Raw genomic sequence first — 20,239 nt, forward strand, 5'->3', positions numbered from 1 at the left:
TCAGGCCTGGGCAAGGGGCTGATCCTGTGATTGGAGGGTGATGGGGGTCAACGCCTGAGGGCTCCCAGTATGTGAGAGGGGGCAGGCTGGGCTGAGGGACACTCCCCCCCCACACACACACACCCAGTGCACGAATTTCGTGCACCGGGCCCCTAGTATATATATATATATATATATATATATATATATATATATATATACATTTAAATATAATTTTATTGATTGCAGAGAGGAAGAAAGAGTGAGAGAGAGATAGAAACATTAATGATGAGAAAGAATCATTGATTGGCTGTCTCCTGCTGGAAATTGAGCCGGCAGCCTGGACATGTGCCCTGTCTGGGACTCAAACTGTGACCTCCTGGTTCATTGGTCGATGCTCAATCACTGAGCCATGCTGGCCGGGCAGCATTGGCTATTTTTAAAAGTATCATGAGAATCATTTCAATAATAACATTTTTATGTTAAATCAATTGTACATTTTTGGGTTAACTCCGCTCATGATCTGTTTGCATTGTGTAGGACTTTTGCATCTGTGCTTAGTAGTGAGATAGAGAAGTACTTATTCATACTTATCTAGTCTACTAACCTAATCAGATTCACTGGTGAATAGTTCCTCTTTCCTTTCCCTGGAACAATTATTACAAAATTGAAATGACCTGTTGTTTGAACATCTGCTGAAAGTTACCTCAAAAAATTATCTGGACTTGATGTTTTCTGTGTGGAAGAAAATTAAATTACTAATTCATATTCTTTAATTATTACAGGACAGTTATATTCTCCTTGTGCCAGTTTTTCTAAACTATATTTTTCAAATATGTATATTAATACATTTAAGTTTTCAAACATATTCACAAAATTGTCTTTAGAGTGCTCTTCTTTTCTTTCTTTTTCTTTTTTTAATTAAATCTTTATTGTTCAGATTATTACAGTTGTTCCTCTTTTTTCCCCCATAGATCCCCTCCACCCGGTTTTCACCCCACCCTCTGCCCTTACTCCCCTCCCCACATTGTCCTCACCCATAAGTGCACGATTTTTGTCCAGTCTTTTCGTGCACCCTCCTCACCCCTTTCTCCCCCAAGAATAGTCAGTCCACTCCCTTTCTATGCCCCTGATTCTGTTATATTCACCAGTTTATTCTGTTCATCAAATTTTTTATTCACTTGATTTTTAGATTCACTTGTTGATAGATATGTACTTGTTGTTCATAATTTTTATCTTTACCTTTTTCTTCTTCTTCCTCTTCTTAAATACCTTTCAGCATTTCATATAATACTGGTTTGGTGGTAATGAACTCCTTTAGCTTTTTCTTATCTGTGAAGCTCTTTATCTGACCTTCAATTCTGAATGATAGCTTTGCTGGATAAAGTAGTCTTGGTTGTAGGTTCTTGGTATTCATCACTTTGAATATTTTTTGCCACTCCCTTCTGGCCTGCATAGTTTCTGTTGAGAAATCAGCTGACAGTCGTATGGGTACTCCCTTGTAGGTAACTGACTTTTTTCTCTTGCTGCTTTTAAGATTCTCTCTTTGCCTTTTGCTCTTGGCATTTTAATTATGATGTGTCTTGGTGTGGTCCTCTTTGGATTCCTTTTGTTTGGGATTCTCTGTGCTTCCTGGACTTGTAAGTCTATTTCTTTCACTAGGTAGGGGAAGTTTTCTGTCATTATTTCTTCAACTAGATTTTCAATATCTTGCACTCTCTTTTCTTCTGGCACCCCCATAATTCGGATGTTGGTACGCTTGAAGTTGTCCCAGAGGCTCCTTACACTATCTTCATATTTTTGGAGTTTTTTTTTCTTTTTGCTTTTCTGGTTGGGTGTTTTTTGTTTCTTCATATTTCAAATCTTTGACTTGATTCTTGCTGTTGGATCTCTGTATAATATTCTTTATTTTAGTCAGTGTATGCTTAATTTCTATTTGGTCCTTTTTCATATCCTCAAGGGTCTCACTAGATTTTTTGAAGGTCTCACTAGATTTATTGAGGGTCTCACTAAATTTATTGGCAGCTTCTAGAAAATTCTTGAAAAACCTTGTAACTGTGGTTTTGAACTCTATATCCAGTAGTTTGCTTTCCTCCATTTCTGTCATTTGTGACCTGTTGCTTTGTCTCCATATTTTGGCTGCTTCCCTGTGTTGATAGGGTGGCTTTCTGTGCTAGGTGTCCTATAGGGCCCAGTGGCTCAGCCTCCCCAATTACCTGAGGTGGGCACTCTTGGTGCACCCCTTTATGGGCTGTGTGCACAGTCTTGTTGTAGTTAAGCCTTGATTGTAGTTGGTATCACTGGGAGGAATTGACCTCCAGGCCAATTGGCTGTGAGAATCAGCTGTGTCTATGGTGAGAGAACTTCTGTGCTGGAGAAACCCTTCTGGGGCAAGACTTGCTTCAGTGGGGCTTTGGTGCTCACTGAGTCTGCCCCCTTAGTGTGTCCCTTATGGATCTGAGGAGTTGTAATCTGGATGGTCCCACTCTGACCACTGGGTACACTGGCTCTTGGATCTCTAAGGAGGTACTAATTTAGCCTCTGCCTGAGACTACCCAGCAGGAGCTACAGAGAGATCTGCAGATTTCTCTTCCTTGTTTGGGGTTTGGAGGTGCCCAGATGAGGCCCAGCTGTGAAGCAATGCAAGCTGCTGTGGGGCCTTGGACCTTCTTTTGGAAGTTCTGGGTCTCTCTGACCCAGCTGCAGTTTGTTAGGTAATTTTAGGTTGCAAAGGGCCAGGTCATTCATATTCAAAAGCCTCTGCCACAGCTTGGGTGGGGCAGTGTCTTCAGGGAATCAACAGGGTGGAGCAAACAGCTATGGCTGATCCTCAGGCCTGCCCTAAGAGGCCCTGGTGGGTCTCAGTGTCCTGGTAATCACTGCAAACACCCCTGAGAGAAAGCCACCCTCGAGTTCTGACTGATGCCAGACAGTTCAGTTTCTCCCCATATGAGTCTGGGTCCCCAGAGACTTGCCCAGAATTGGAGTTCAGAGCAGTCAGGAGCTTGTGTTTCCCTCCTAATTGAAAAAGACAACCGTGTCCTCAGTTGCCAGCCCTTTCCACATGTGCCTCCGTACCTCTGCACTTTACTTCTGCACCTCCTCTGAGTCTCAGTGTGCTTTTCTCTTTCCTTCTAGTTGTAGAATTTCCACTCAGCCAGCCTTCCTGTGGTTCTGGATGATGTCCATTTTGTCTTTAATTGTATTTTTAAGTGGTTGTGCGAGGCAGCAATTTCAGGTGTTTACCTATGCCGCCATCTTGGTTTCTCCTCTCTTATTTTCTTTAAAATCTTTGTTTACATCTGTAGTTATGTCCCCCTTTCCCTCCTAATAGTATTTTAAATTTGTATCTTCTGTCTCTTTTCATTGAAAAATTTTTACTGGAAATCTGTCAATTTTATTAGTCTTTCCAAAGTACCAACTGTTGCCGAAACCGGTTTGGCTCAGTGGATAGAGCATCGGCCTGCAGACTGAAAGGTCCCAGGTTCGATTCCGGTCAAGGGCATGTACCTGGGTTGCGGGCACATCCCCAATAGGAGATGTGCAGGAGGCAGCTGATCAATGTTTCTCTCTCATCGATGTTTCTAACTCTCTCTATCTCTCTCCCTTCCTCTCTGTAAAAAATCAATAAAATATATTTAAAAAAAACAAACAAAAAAACAAAGTACCAACTGTTGATTTGTTAATTATTATTTTCATTAATATCTGCTCTTACCTTTACCATATAGTTCCTTCTACATTTTTTGGAGAGGGGGGAAGATAATATACTATTATTTTTCTAACTTAAATTATATGTTTATGCCTTTCATTCTGAGCCTTTCACTCTTCCTAATAAGAGCACTTAAGACCAAAACTAATAGAAAATATACCATGTCCTCTAACACTAGTTTTCCTGCAGGCCAGATTATATGTGTGTGTATGTGCTTCCTATTTCTACCATTTTATTCTGTCTTGAGAAAAGCTTTATTTATGCAAAATTCTAAACTTACAGAAAAGTAGCTAGAACAGTGTACTAAATTATGTATCCATCATCTAGTTTCCAAAAATTATCAAATTGTGACCAAGTGTGCTTCAGCTATACCTGTCCTCACTACTCCCCCACTAAATATTTTATAACAACTCTTAGACATCTTATTATTTCATTAATAACTGGGTATATTTTTCTAAAATATCAGATTTTAATATATATATATATATATATATATATATATATATATATATATATATAACTTAAAACCATTATTATACTCCAAAATTAAAATAATTTCTTAACATCATTGATTATCCAGTCAGTATTCAAAGTTTTCATTATTATCTTGTAACTTATTTTTGAAATTTGTTTATTGAATCTGATTAAGACCATGCATTGTAATTGATATGTCTTTAAAGTCTCCCCTATCATCTGTTGTTTTATTGTTTTATCCCTTTGCAATTAATTTGGAGAAACTGGATGGTTTGCTTGGTATTATTTTCTACAATCTGGACCCTGCCAACTGGTAGCTGTGGTGGTATGTGTGTTCTTCTGTTGCTTACATATTAAATTGGTAGTTGAAGCTAGAAGCTTGATCACAGTCTGTGTGGATTTTATGGCAAGACTACTTCATAGGCAACAGAGTGTACGTCCTTTGGTAGGCACGTAATGCCTAGCTCTTCTCTCTTTTTAAAATATGTTTTTAATTATAGTTGACATGCATATTATATTAGTTTCAGGTGAATAACATAGTGATTCAACACTTATATACTTTGAGAAGTGATTGCCACAGTAAGCCTAGTAACCATCTGTCACCATACATAGTTATTACGATATTATTGACTCTATTCCCTACATTGTGCATTACATCCCCCTGACTTATGGTCTTCTCTTTTTGTAATATTATCAATCATCAGTGACTTCCTTGTTTAGATTCATTAATTTATGAGGGGATGCAGAAAATTTTAATATTCTAATTCTATCATTTTGTTTTCATGTGTTAGTTGAAATTCTTCTATAGAGAGAAACTTTCCCTATCAGTTAATTGTTTATACTGAGGTTCCTATAGTCCATATAAAAAGGCAGGATAAATGCTTGATCCCTTCCCTTTATTTTACCAAATTTCAAAACAATGATATAAAATTTGAATAAGTAGCTTTAAAAGAAATCATATTTTTATTTCAAAGTTATCCTCCATTGATAAAATTGTTCACATAGATCTCCTCTTGTGGTCTTGCCATCAGAGTAAGTTTCTAAGACATAAAAATCAAATCTATTACTTTATATTTGCACTAGAAACCCGTTGCACGAAGATTCAGGCAATAGGCTTTCCTTCCCCTGGCTGCCGGCACCGGTTTTCCTCTGGCACCCGGGACCCGGGCCTTTGGTCCAGCCGCAGTGGAGAAGCCAAGCCTCTTCAGTCTTCAGTCTTCAGTCTTCAGTCTTCACTCCATCCCTGCGTATGCAAATTAACCGCCATCTTTGTTGGGTTAATTTGCATAGTAGCTCTGATTGGCTGGTGGGTGTAGTGGAGTGACATCAATTTGCATGTTTCTCTTTTATTAGTGTAGATAGGTTTTCATTCCTCTCAAAAAAAGATTTGTTACATTGATTACCAAACATACCTAGTTATGTAATTCTGCATGAGTTTTGATATTTTTAAAAAAAGCAGTTCTGTTGTCCAAAAATGAAGTGTTTTCATCATATCAATTCAAGATGATATATAGAATTACAATTTCTTCTCCATCCACAAACTTCTCTCCCTTCCTTCCTTCCTTCCTTCCTTCCTTCCTTCCTTCCTTCTTTCCATCTATCTACCTAACACCTACCTATTCTATGCTCAGAAGGTGGTTAGCACATATTACTTCACCTGCTACAGCTCAAACAAGGTGGCCCCTTGCTTCCTGGTGTCAATGCATCTGTCAGTGCCACATGCTAAACCAGTTGAAAATAGGTGCTCCCACGATGCGACCGTGACTCACTCCTTGCAGCAACTGTTCCTCAGGAGGCCTTTTCCCACCAGGTGTGCTCACCTGCAGTTACTATCTGACACTTAAGGCCTGGGCCAAAGCAAGCTTTAAAGTCAAAACTCTTTAACTTAACTCACTCTTGTAGCTGTTGCTGCCCAAACATGCAACTGTATCGGAGGTGCTGACGAAACGCGCCTTCAGACTCAGGCCTCTGCTGTTAGAACAAGTGTCCCTGACAAACTAACTCAGGTCCTGCCAAATGTGCCCACCCCACTTTGGCCAACTTCCTAACAAAGGAATATTAAAAAAGGCACTTGTCAACATACAAAAATATGGCCTATAATATCTTTCTTTCCAGGACAGTACATGTATACTTGCCTTGCATTTATATAATTAAGAAAGGTCATTCAAGTGATTCTTTCCAAGACAAATAATATCTCCCAGGTGACTAACTGAATCCACCCCTAGAAGCAGCTGACAACTTTTAAGTTGAGCTTTACTCAACAGAGTGGTTTATTTTTCTCTGTAAATGTATGTTTTACCTTCTTAACCAAGAGGTTAAGTTTTCAAAGTCATAAGTTCTTTATACATAATAAGTGCTCAAAGAATAACTAGGTATGTTAGCAGTATGGGTGAAGAAAAATCACTCAAGATTTAGAAGGATAGGTGGATGGACAGATCTATCCCATGGAAACCTCTGTCCTGGGAGGCAGCTCATAGCTGAGCTCAGGTAAGATGGACTGCAGGGACCAACAGCACTCCTACTCAGCATGGTCTCCAGACCAGCAGCCTCAGCATGAGCTTGGAAATGACAAGCAGTGCAAATTTGTGGGCTCCATCCTAGATCTACTGAATCAGAATCTAGGGGGATGGGAGAGGGGAAGGCAGAATCTGTCTTAATAAGCCTCCTGGGTGATTTTTAGAGATGATAAAATTTGAGAATCACTGGTCTACAGTAGCCCAGCATGTGTTGGGCTGTATTAACATGAGATGAAATGGGGACTATGTCCAACCAACCATCCATCAACCATGCTAGTGTTAGGCCAGAGCAACATGATAGATGCTGGTGATGATTAGTCTGCCCCTGAGTCAAAAGAGGAAAATGTTCCTAAAAAATAGACAGGTGTGGTTACCTACAAGTGATTATTGTCCATGGCCCTTCATAATTGCTTTGAAATATATCAGTATTTGTAGGACCTCAGGTTTAAGATGATGTTTAAAAACAAAACCACATTTGTCTATTGTTCTGTAGGCTTTGATGAGGAACCTGGTTTTTCTTCATCAATGAAAGCAAGAAAGAATAAGCCAGGAAACACAATGGATACTCAAAGCCTGCCTATACTGGGCATTTCTATAGGTTTTTTTTTTTATATGCAAAGTAGGGCCTAGAGATGGCTCCAGAAAACAAGAGACTTATCTGAAACCCAGACTTTCTCTGATGCTCTAGAGGAGGGATGGGCAAATGTTTTCTATACAGGACCAGATAATAAACATTTTGGCTTTGAGGACAATAAGCTCAATTTGTTGCGGTATGAAAGCAGCCATAGATAATATGGAAACAAATGATCGACCAGGCAACCTGGGCATGTGCCCTGATTGTACATACCTAATTATGATGGTATGGATCTACTTACCGTAGATTATTTAACCAGTCCATCATCAGTGGTCACTCAGCTCGTTTCCTCTTTTGCTAATAGAACTAGAGCCTGCAAATAACAGCCATAGACCCAGCGCTGCTTCTCCTTGGATCTACCAGTACTGTGCATTTTACGCATGTTATCCCATTTAATTCTTACCGCAATCTTTTAAGAAGAGGTTATGATCTCCCCTTTAGAGATAAGAAAACTGAGGGGAAGTTCAATAACATCCCAAGTGTGAAGCAGCTGTCGGCAGCAGCGCGAGGCTGCCTGGCATCATGGCTGCGTTCCTAGGCGCTCAGTCTGCTTCCTCCTCCTGATTCGGGTTCATGTGGGAGACCAGACGAGACCAGGGTCCTCTCTCTCTGACCCCACATAGGGCGTGTGCCGTCAGCTCACATTTTCTGCAAACTGATCAAGACCAAGCTTCCTATCTCTTCCAGTCTCAGCTAGAATTGGATTTGTTAACAGCTGCACAAGGTTTGGACAGTTGCCAAGAATGTCCCCATCCTGACAAAAATAAGGCCATACATGATGACGGGAGAGATTCCTGCCTCCTTCACAGTCTTTATTGCCCTCCATGCCCCAGGCTAATGTGTTTCCCCAGAAGGGTTTGTTTTGAAGGGAGGGTGCTGGGCGAACTTCTCCCTTCTCAAGCCAGGGCCACTGGGTGGTTTTAAGGCGATGCTGCCTCTCCCTCCTTGTCTCTGTCCTAAAATGATCTGTTCCCCACCAGTCAAGCCAGGACAGGAGGGTGAGTTTGGGGGTTTGTAAGCAGGAAATGAAGATAATGGGAAGCTCCTGCCTTTGACTCCTACCTTAGCTTGAATGTGGGTAGAGCCAAGATATCAGAGAATATCAGCTCACAATCTGGGTGCCCCCACAGTCCTGGTGGTTGCAGGGGGTTAAATGGCAGTAGCACCTGAGTACAGGTCATAGAGGCCAATGCAGAAACTGTCCAGGACCTTGGAATGGGGGCAGGAGACACACTGAGGCGGCTGCTTTTCTGTGCTTGAAGCAGAGCTGTGGCTTGTAGTGCCCGGGCACAAAGCCATATGCCCGTCCCAAAGTTGCTTCTTAATAGTGAGCTGGGCAGAAGAGGAAGGGGGAGGAACATATTTCAGAAGTACAAGATTGGTCTTTAAAATGAGGTCAAACTAAGATTCTATTTTTGAAGCAAAAAAAGAAAAAGAAAAAAAGAAAGTAATAGTTCGTATTTTTGACTGTGTAAGCACTGTGATAAAGATTTTACCTACCTCATTTCAGTTCATCCTTATCTAATTCTAAAAGATACAATTCCCACTTTATAGATGTGAAAATCGAGGCTCAAAGAGCTTCCGTGATTTGCCCAAGTTTGCAAACTGAGTAAGAAGTGGAGTCCTGATTCAAACTATGATCTGCTGATTGCAAAGTCCAGGTACTTAGCTGTTTTACTATACGGGAGCCTCTTTCTTTATCTATTCATTCAAGAAATATTTATTTACCATCTGCTATGTACTTAACATATGTTATCACAGGGGTATAATAATGAATAAGACATACATAGTCCTTGCTTTCATTGAGCTTTCTTCTGGTTGGGGGGAAAATACATAAGTAAATAAGTGAACAACATAATTACAGACTGTGGTAATGCTATGTCTCCCATCTAAGGCTTGAGTTTCTTTTAAAATAAATTTGTCTTTTAAAGCATTTCATAATCAGTGGGAGGGAAAGGATACTCTACAAACTCCTTACATTGAATTTGTCTATTTAAAGTATAATATTCTAAAAGGGTGTCTTTACACTTAGCAATTTTATTTATTCTGAGTTCCTCCCAGGTTGAGCCCAAACTACTGGTTCATTATTAGTATTTTTTACATATCCTGAAATCAATGTTTTCAAAATCCAAAAAATCTGTTTCAAAGGATCCAGGTTTATATAATCTAACTCTGAAACGTTTAGAAGGATGTTCCCAGGGAGGTTAAAATTACGCCCTCAGAGGAGTGGCAGAAGGAACTAGCCAGGAGAGGTTTTTCAGCGGGAGAGGGGGACTCGCTTCCACAGAGCATACCCATCTCTTCTCCCATGTGTGGAAGCTGTGTGAAAATCTCCCATGAAAGAATACAGGATATGAATTCAACCCATAATTTGAAAGACAAGTATATCAGATGAAAAGTGATCTACAGTATTATTACATTCTACGATTATCATTGTTCTTCCATGTAGTTAGAAGATCTAAATCTGAGCTATCTTTTTTTTCTTTATGTTCACGAATACCTAGGAGGAAGGGAGGTGGCAGATGTGAGTATTCCCATCATTTCCTAAACAGCATTCGAACTAAAAATGCCTGCCTCCTCCTTGTCTGACGGGGGTCTGGAGTTTAATTAGATTAGCATCTCTAAACTGTTGTAGGTTTCCCAGAGATAGGCATTAGGTAAACATAAGGTATTATTATTCTTATTATCATAGTGTCATTATGTTATTGTAATTGTGGATTCTCCCATAAAGCTACGCAGGATGGGAGCCTAGCCCAGACCATTATTTATCTAGTGCTTTGAGCCTAGATGAAAGGCATGTACATGTTGTCTTGTGTTAGCATTATCACTGGGATTATTGTTGCATTTATGATTATTGAAGAACACCCCAAATTTTCAAATTCATTTCAACAACTCTCCCCAATTATTTTGAAGTTTCCCGTGTGATTGCAATGGTGTGCTCTTTCTCATCTGTTTGATGGCCCAGGGTAAGCGAGCACCTTGGGCTTCGGGCACCTCCCAGGGCAGAGGGGAGGCAGGCAGGCTCTCCTAGGATGGCGGTTTTTATCCCCGTGGGGCCAGAACCTGGCAGAGGGCGCTTGCCCCAGGCCCTCTGACAGCCCCGCTCAGGGAAGTCGTTCTGGTTAAAACCTGCTTTGAGTGACTCTCCTGTCACTTTTGCTACCTTTAGGAGCCACAAATGACTACTCTGAAAAAGATTAAGATGGGATCTATTTCCAAAAGAGGAAGGAAGAAGAGCTGTAGAGCCAAACGGTACACGAGAGAATCATTTTATGAGATTAAAGGAGTTGATTCATGGCTAAATAGACCGGCTGGTAAAGTTGTACAGTTTATTTTAGGAGGGTATTAATAAATCCAAAGATTTACGTTATGGGTGATAAAAATTTTATTTTGGAGTTTGGGAGTTTGGGACCTGCCTTATTTTATCTGCAGTACTCTGACAATGTCACACTCAAAGGTCATTTTCATTCCATCGCATTGTTTTTCCTCCAGTGAGTTTCGCCGTTACTAATCTTCTCTCAACGGTGTGTACAGATACGGCCACAGTTATTTACATTTAAGCCTCACCCTAAAGTTTTGCATTTTTTCTCATTTCCTCCCCAGAAAGTGCACTGTTTTATGCCAGCAGAGACCCTGTAAAATGGCATAATATCTACATGTAAGATGATGGATCCCTTTATCTCTCTGTCATCCCATGGTGGTAGTCCTTTGCAGGGCCCGAGTATCATCCCATCTAAATGAAGGGAAAACCTCCCAAATGATGAGCCAGCTGTTCACCGAAATTTTTATAACTATTCGGGCTTCAGACTAATCTAGCACTGTGTGATTTATTAAACTTGTTTGTAATAACAGAGTTATCATCACTCTCTTAGCATCCGGTGGTTGGTTTGGGGGTGGTGTTTCATGAGGTGCTGAGGCTGTCACCGTGGAGAAAGGGTGTCGTTCTTGCCCGAGAGGCGATCTCGCCCGGAGCTATCTGGGCAGACGAGCTCCTAGGGTGCTGGAGAGGGAATGCAAAAAGCCAAACAAAAAGTGTGACTGTGACTTCACTGCGATTTGTCATAGAATTTGCGGGAGCATCTCATGCGCAGCCACAGGTTGCAGCTGGCCTGGCCGGCCATGGGTTAGCGTGGCTCAGTGCTTAGGCCGGCACTTTATTATCGGGACAGAACAAATCTTGGCTGATGCGCGTGGTATAAAGAATCCCAGGGCGCCTCAGCACCTCACTCTCCGGCCATTCTTCCCAGGTTTTCTGCTGCTGCTCCCCGGATAATTGCAGTTTAATTGGGTGACATGAAATGAGAACTGTGTCCACATTATCCAGGATTATCTCTTTCTCCTGAAGCCTGCCACCCGCTGAAAGGAGCACATTTATCAGGCCCAAGAGCTGCGCTCGGTTGCTTTGACGAGCAGGGAAGGGTGTGAGAACAGGCTGGGACAGGGAGAAAGGGAGCTGACAGCGAAGAAAAATTATTTCAGTTGTTTATCACGAGCAAAGTTTATCTGATGCTTTACCAAAGGATATGGAGGCCAGCGTGCGGAGCCATGAGTAATGAACCCCGGCCAGGCTGGCTTCCTCCCCTGGTCTGACCCAGCGCTGCTTCTCCTTTGTGTGGCCACAGATCAACTTTAAAAGCTTCTTTCAGCAGCATGAATGCACTTCATTTTACCGAAAAGAAGAACTTTGTATTGATAGCTGGAAAAAGGGGAGGTTGTTTAAAAAGGAAGGGGAGACAATCGGGACAAAATGAGGAGCTTTCAGTTTCTATTATGAGCATGTCGCTCCATTCTCCTCATCTGTTTATACATTCCCGGCACAATAACGTCTCGTCGCAGTAATATGTTTCCCCTTTTTACACTATTCATATTGAAAAAAAAACCCTCACATCATGACCATGGTAATAAATACCATAGAAATGTGGGTATAATTTCAATTTGCATTCTGTGAGAAGATCAAGGTAAACCGGAGGGCCAGAGAATATTCGGCTAATGCTCATTCATCATTCTCCAGGTCCAGGTAAAAGAAGGACCTTGTCACTACACCGCCAACCCCTTCTGTTGCTGCTGCATTTGTGTGAACATTTTAGCCTAATGCACCCATTGTTAAGTGGGAAGAGCAGTCTTTGAAATTGTCTATTGCACTCAAATCCCTAGCTACACAAGGGCTGGGCAGGAGGCGTTTCTATTCAGAAGGAAATAGAAGGCTTTCGTTCAGTAAGCACAGTGTGGTTGAAGGTTACAGAGGATATTGTATGTTTTTTAAATAAAAGTTTTCGAATGGGGGGAAAGTCATTATTTATAATGGCAATGATGAGTACGCAGTCAACATCTGGTGAAACGGCAGGCTATGTGGCTGAAGTTCTTGCGTTTGGGGTCATCTATCCATGGCTGGTTGGCATCAGGGTGCCCTGAATGTGCAAGGAGGAAATTTTTCACGTTGTGGAAATAGTTACTCACACATGTTAGTTATTTGGGAGACATACATTGTGTAATCACACACATGGATTTAGTATTCTCTGTCATGTCTGGTGTTCAATTTGATATTGACTTCCAAAAATAAGGAAAGGAAAGCCTGTAAGCTTATATAAGCAAGGTAAAATTTAGATATACACATATTACAAATAGACTATTAGTTCTATTCATTGGATATGTATTGAGGTCATACAACTCAGCCACCTCTAGAACTCTAACCTTCCCTTTCTCTTCTCTCAGAATAGATATGAAAGTGTCACTAAGTTTCCCAAACCAGTGACTTTCTGTAGGACTTAAACATCCTCTTTGTATTTTGGTATCGCCCAGGGAGTATGTAGGTTTAGAGAAGCAGGCATTTGGAGGAGAGCTCTAATTCCCTTAAGGCTATTTTTTCTGCTATCTTTATTATTATTATTATTATTATTATTATTATTATTATTATTAGAACAATGATTTACAAAATTTTTGAATGAGGGGTATGGCTTTACATTTTTTTAATTACAATTTGTTATTCTCATTCTATCCAACATCCTTAAAGAAGTTTAAAGTAAAATCTGTCTTCGTGATTTGTTTCCTTTTATCCTGCATCTATGCTGTATGTAATTAAATATATTCCCAGGGGCCTCTCTACTTTCATGGGTTTCATTTCCATTTGAATTATTATCCTTTTATGTTTATTTTAAATAATGTGTGATTTATTCAGAAAGAAAATGGTTATATGTCAATTATATCTCATTAAAACTAGGAGGAGAAGAAAAAGGAAGAAATAAATTAAAAGGGAAGAAATGACATTTAATTTTTACCAAAAGTCATGAGCACAAAATCAACTGTACTTCAAATCTCCTAATCTTACTGCATGTCGAAAACTGGGAATTTGACAGAGCCTCTTCATGTGTTAGGAGAATTGACTCCCAAACATTATCATCTTAATTTAAAACTTTAACTTATTCTCTTGCTCTTAAAAAGGATCTGCTACCCTGTATAGCACATTTGCAGCCATTTCCCAGAGTGAGAAAGGCTGACATTAGGTTATTTTTAAAGGATTCATTCACTTCTTTCCAGATACAGAAGAAAAAATGTCTGCCTGCCTCATCTTGGCTCCTCTGGCAGAAATGACAAATATACACATAGGCAAACAAACCCCACGTCAAACTGATTTCTAAAAGCCTGGAGATGAGTGTTGAAGGATCGGAAACCTATTTGTCAAACAGCCATGCCCACTTACGCTGCCTTCATCCCAGTCAGCAAGGAAGACATCTCGGATTAGGCTTACAGCGAACACCAGATGCCTTTCTTTATGTTAGATAGCAGAATTCTGGATGTATGTCCAAATATATTTATCCTCTGAAAAAAGGTGGGTACAAAAATCACAAGATGTGAGGATGTCACACACAGACTGACAGCATATGCACAATTATTGTCCATCAAGGCAGCGAAAAGAATCACATATGTCCAGAGCACCGACCTGGATACTTTTCTGTATGCTAGCATATGGGATAGATATAGAAATAGAAAAAAATATTATAACAAGATAAGATATACCACAGCAAAACCAACCAACCAACCAGAAATTTCAGAGAACTCAAAAGGCTGAGTGAGAGGGACTTGGAGCTCTCCTACTCACTTGCTCCATGTGTGGGTTTTAGCTGAATACTGAGTGTTGTTTTTTATTTACTGTTTTCACACAGCTACCGATTCAAAGGTCTATTGGGAGAAGAATATATGTGTGTGTGTGTGTGTATATATATATATATATATATATATATATATATATATCAATCTGTATCATGAGACAACAAAATTGTAGGGTGTTTTCATGCAACTGTAAAGTAATGATTATGAGGGTCTAGGACATCACTATATATGGTCCCCCAGGGACATGGACATCACATACTGCTGCAATAAAATAATAACAAGTGGCACTCTTTCACAAAAATATTGAAAATGAAACAAAAGCATGTTCTTGATGATAGCTAACATTTACTGAATGCTCGCTATGCTAAGCACTTCAGTTGCCTTATTATCTCACAACAACCATAAGTCATAGATATTAGAAATTAAGGCACAGAGAGGTAAAATATTGTGTTCAAGGTAATAGAATGTGATGGGTTGAATTATTTCTCTTTCCATCCCTACTGCAGCCCCTTGATTTATAGTTGACATTCTAACTCTCAGAACCTTAGAATGTGACTTTATTTGGAAATTGGGTCTTTGTAGATGTAATTAGTTAAGATGGGGTCAAGCTGGAGTAGAGAGTAAGACTATTCTACTAAAAAGGAGGAATTTGGACACAGACGTGTGCATGTGCGCGAACACACACACACACACACACACACACACACACACAGAAGACCATGTGAAGATAGAAGCAGAGATCAGGGTGATCACAAGCCAAGGGACAACAAAGATCACTAGTAAACCCCCAGAAGCTAGTGGAGAGGCATGGAACAGATTCTTGCTCACAGCCCTTAGAAGGAACCAACCTGTGGACAACTTGATCTTGGATTTCCAGCCTCCACAACTGTGAGACAATACATTTCTGCTGTTTAAGCCACTCAGTTGTGGTACTTTGTTACAGCAAACTAATACACAGAGTAATAGGTGATGAAGTTGGAACTTGAACCCAGGTCCTCTGCCTTAGGCCATATGTGGGCTTGGAATCACCGTACCATATCATTGCTCTTCTTGAGTTCTGTGTACAGTGCTGAGCACCTTCACTGGGTAAGCTCTAATGAAACCTCAGGGCATTTCGCCGGGAAACCCAATATGGTGCTTACTCTCTAGAACAAAGATAGATTTTTTTCCCACCATTACTTGAGGTCATAAAATGTTAGAGCTCAAAACGGCCTTAAAGATATTCTAGAGCAGTGGTTTTCAAGTTGTGTTCCATAGAACCCCAACTGCCCTTAGGGGTGCTTCAGAGGCTCCTGCAATGCCCAGGGGCAAGAGGGAGCAGGCCACCTCTAGAATTCCCGCCTTATTTTACTCTGAGCACAGTGCTTCTATATGCTTTGTACTTTGTACTTCCACATAGATTTTGTTTGAAGAAAGGGTTTTGCAGCTTAAAAGATGAAAACCATTGATCTAGTCCATAGCCATTATTTTCTTGATGAAGATACTGAGTCCAAAATGGCTGAAATTCTCAAAGTTGTGGGTGAGCTTGGCAGGCCGTGGAGTTTGGCTGTCTATTGGAATGGTCTTCAACCACTTTGGCAGATAAAAAGGAGCCTGGGCACCCTGACTCCTGGGGGTCCTAACCCGCCACCTTCCCCCACACCCATGTAGGGAAAATAGTGCCCCATGACCTGGAAACTCGAGCACAGGCTTAAAGTCTCTATTCATTGCCTTATTCATAGCCCAGGTGGGAGCACTTTATATAATGGGGCTCTTTCTATCTGGCTACTAGTGGGCTTTCCTAATATTTGAGAATTGCTTTTTGATTCAGTTATCCCCAAGATTCTGGGGGAATTGGTAATGCATAGATGATCACAAGAGGAAGAATAAACAATGTCTGGAGAGAGAAAAACTTCTTTCAAGCCCAGGAATCCTGTATGTGGCCTAAAGTGACACTGTCTCCGCTCAGATCTATTTCCATTTACTGATTTAATGGGACTAAGGAAGCTCCTTTTGGGGGTGGGAGACACTTGAATCCCACCCATCGTTAGTGCTTAGACATATCAACACTGATGGTTTGGGGGAGGGGGAGGTGACAGAAACCAGCTTCTGTGCCAAGGGAAGGAGAGGCACAGAATGAGCCAGACAACAACAGATCCTCGGAACCAGACGGGTTGGAATTGCTGTGTGCGTTGCTACCCAAATGAGCTGTTGTTCATGTGAATTGAACGAGTTGCTTCGCTAAACCCTTTAGTGCATTGAGCCCAAGTTATCCGCTATGAGACCACTGTCTCCCCCAACCCTCTCTGTTTTCAACCAGCAAGAGATGAACTGAACAAGGAGTGTCTGCCGCATCCCCCCATAAGACAGTGCCCAGCACTGTTGTGATGCTCAAGAGCATTATTAGTCAAAGGTGGTAGTCGGCACCAAGAAGGCAACTCATGCTGATGGGTGCCACAGTCAGCTCATTTTAGAAAGATGGCTGTTCCTGGAAATTCTCTGAAATTTCTAGGGTGAAAGCAACCCTGCTGTGAGAGAGAGCCTTTCTAATTGAGAATAACAGAGAAGGAAGGAATGTATGCCTTCTGACTTCGCAAGATCATCTGGCCAGCTGGAGTTGGCAGGTGTCCCCTCTAAGGAGGCAGTGGAATGCCAGCTCTCCTGGCACTGGGACCACAGTGGCTCAGCCAGGAGGGGCTGAATTCCAGCTCTAATAGCCTTGAGGTAGCAGTCATGTTGTTTGGTCAAGGCCAGCAGTAGCAGAGCCCCGGCTTGGCCAAAAACAACTATACTGATTCAAGAAAACATGTAAAATGCCTCTTGTCAATTAGCAGACATGTTTGGAAGAAAGTGAGCTCCAAGGAATTGGGGCTCCCACAGTGCAGCTAAGGGATTGGACATTCATGTTGAAATGACTGTATTTGTACATACAGGCCAGCGAAGTAGGGGGCATTGGGTTACTGGTTACTATTCCTTTCTAATGGGTATGATTACAGAACAACTTGCTCCTTAATATTAATTTCTAAGACCTCCATGAGAAGAGTGAATTCAGATTCCTTCTCCCCATAAAGTCTCTGTACTTCTGAAAATGAGCTCTGCTTTTATGTACAAAATGACAGAATAAATATAAATGTTTACTCACCTTTCTTCCAGACTACTAGTGTGATGACAACAATAATAATAACAACAACAAAAACCCCAGAAGGAAATCATTGAACTCTAGAGAAAGGGGAAGAAGAAACATCAGCAGTCCAGAGAGGCTAATTAATTTCTGGAAGATGAGAAGCAGAAGGAGTGATATAGAGTGGCATCCTGGGCAGGACAGGTCAGCAAGTTCCTGAAGGAGCAGTGGGCATGGGAAGCAGTCTTGGTGGGCGAGCAAGAGAGATGCTCCAAGAACAGGAGTGGCAACAGAGAGCAGGAGTGAGTGAAAAATGGGCAGAAATGGAAGTGGTTTGTTGAAGGATTGTTTCTGGAACATTTACACAAATGCACCTTCCTCCTCTACCCACACCCCTCACAAATGAGGAGGACCTTTAGTCTCAGATTAAAATCACATGGTTGCTCTCCAAAGAAAATGTTGCTTGGGGGGATCTAGGGAAGCGAGAGTGGCTGTGGGTACCCAGAGCTTTATTTTGGCATAATGAAAAGATGTTTTGCCAGCTTTCTGCCAAGACACCCTGAAGAAAGCCTGCCAGTCGACACGCCCTATAGGCACACACATTTCTTACAGTCTGCCCTTTCTTTTCGGGAAAAGGTTTGGAGGGAAAACAGTACCCACATCTAGAAGCCATCCAATCCATGCAAGCTTCTTTATTAGGCTACTGTGTGAGTGAGGGTAGGATCAGATGTGGTAACAAGATGCCTAACAATTACTCAGCGGCTAAGAAACATAGAAAGTTCTTATCACTATTAGAAGCCATCCTGTTCGTAAATGGCTCTTTTCATGAATCAAGGAAGCTCAGCCATAATCAACTCGTGGTTTTCAGGACCACTTCAGCCTCAGAAAGAGGGAAAGAGATCATGGAGGAGTCATGTTCATGCTCTCACAAGCACTCACCTAAAGGAGGCTCATTACCTTGGGTAGAACACATAACTGCAAGCACATCTGGGAAAAAAGTCTAGCCATGAACCAGGAAGAAGAGCAGATTTTGGTGGAGAGATAGCAGCCTGGGCACAGATACAATGAAGGACCACCAGACATTCAGTGATAAACAATGGCACCAGAAAGTAGGAGCAAGATGGAGAAAGAGAACAAGCAACGTCAGAGCTTATTTATTGAACATAAAAGAAACTCCAGAAATTCTGTTTAGAGTTTTGAAAAGATTTTGCATCCATTAAAAAAAAAGGCTGCTTTGAACAAAGACCTCAAAGAACGAGCGAGAGTCATAAAGTATGATGGCTGAATTAAAAAATTCAGTAGAAGGGTCGATGATAACGTCGGTTGTTGGTTTTGAATTTTAAAAGCAAACTTATGGAAATGTCAAGACTTAATTATAGCTAAAGAACAGAATATAAAAGTCAAGAACATTGTAGGTAGAGAAGCAGACAGGTGAAGGGACAGGTAGGGACTCTAAATTCCTCAAATCACATAATAGGAGGTCAAGACAGACAGTCTAAAACTAGTGGATCAAAAAATAGAGGATTAAGTATGTTCTTTTAATGGATAAAATTAACCAATACAGCTGAAAATAAACATGAGGTTGGGAAGGAGTGGAAAGAGAAGAGAAAGTAATTCAAGTGAGCTCTCTTTTCTCATTTACTTGATATGACTAGAAGTTGACAAATCAAAAAGGACAGGAAAAGCAAAAATATCCAGATGTATGGAGGTAACCATTAGAAAAAAATAAAAGAGAGAAGTGGTTCAAAGTAGTAGTTTCCTTTGGCAAGTGGGCCTGCTAGTAAAATACAAAGGGGGTGGAAAATTTGCTTTTTATTGTCTATTCTTAGGTATTTTAAATCTCATTATCATATTTTTCTTGTGTTAAATAAGTTCTAGAAAAACACAAATGGCTAACAGTGGCTATGCTGAGTTGGAATGAAGGATATAGGCCAGGGTTAGGGAATTTTAACATTTTATTTTATTTATGTATTTATTTTAAATATATTTTATTGATTTTTTACAGAGAAGAAGGGAGAGAGATAGAGAGTTAGAAACATCGATGAGAGAGATCAATCAGCTACCTCCTGCATGCCCCCCACTGGGGATGTGCCCGCAACCAAGGTACATGCCCTTGACGGGAATCGAACCTGAGATCCTTCAGTCCACAGGCCGATGCTCTATCCACTGAGCCATACTGGTTTGGCGAATTTTAACATTTTAGAAATTATTGCCTATATTATGTTTTTTACAATAATAATTATTACTTTGTATTAAAATATCATATTAAAATTAAATGATATTTTAAACAACACACACCCTCATATTTCAAGTGGCCTATGAAGGGAACAGGCCTTTTCCAACAAATCACAGGCTGGAGGCAGATTATCCACAATTCTATCGTGGGGACTCTGAACTTCACCTTCACCACTAACTGCATCCAGTTTTCTACAGAATGGATCCTCAAAGAACACTGGGTCTAATTTCCTGTAGGCACACTTTACAACATCATTTGATTGATTAGTTTTGCCAATATAGCTTATTGCATTATTAAGTCCTTTAAAGACTGTACAGGGCTTTTTGGGTGCTATCACCCAAGGACATGTAGTACAAGATTTTAAAGAATTGTATTTAAAACACAACATTACTAATTTTTCAACATTGTTAATTTTTAACAATTTGTTTCAAGCTGTGATGTGTATGAGTAAAACTGAATGCCAGAGGGCTAGCTTTTATGGTTC

Source organism: Myotis daubentonii, chromosome 2 (assembly GCF_963259705.1).
Source record: "Myotis daubentonii chromosome 2, mMyoDau2.1, whole genome shotgun sequence".
Taxonomy (NCBI): Eukaryota; Metazoa; Chordata; class Mammalia; order Chiroptera; family Vespertilionidae; genus Myotis; species Myotis daubentonii.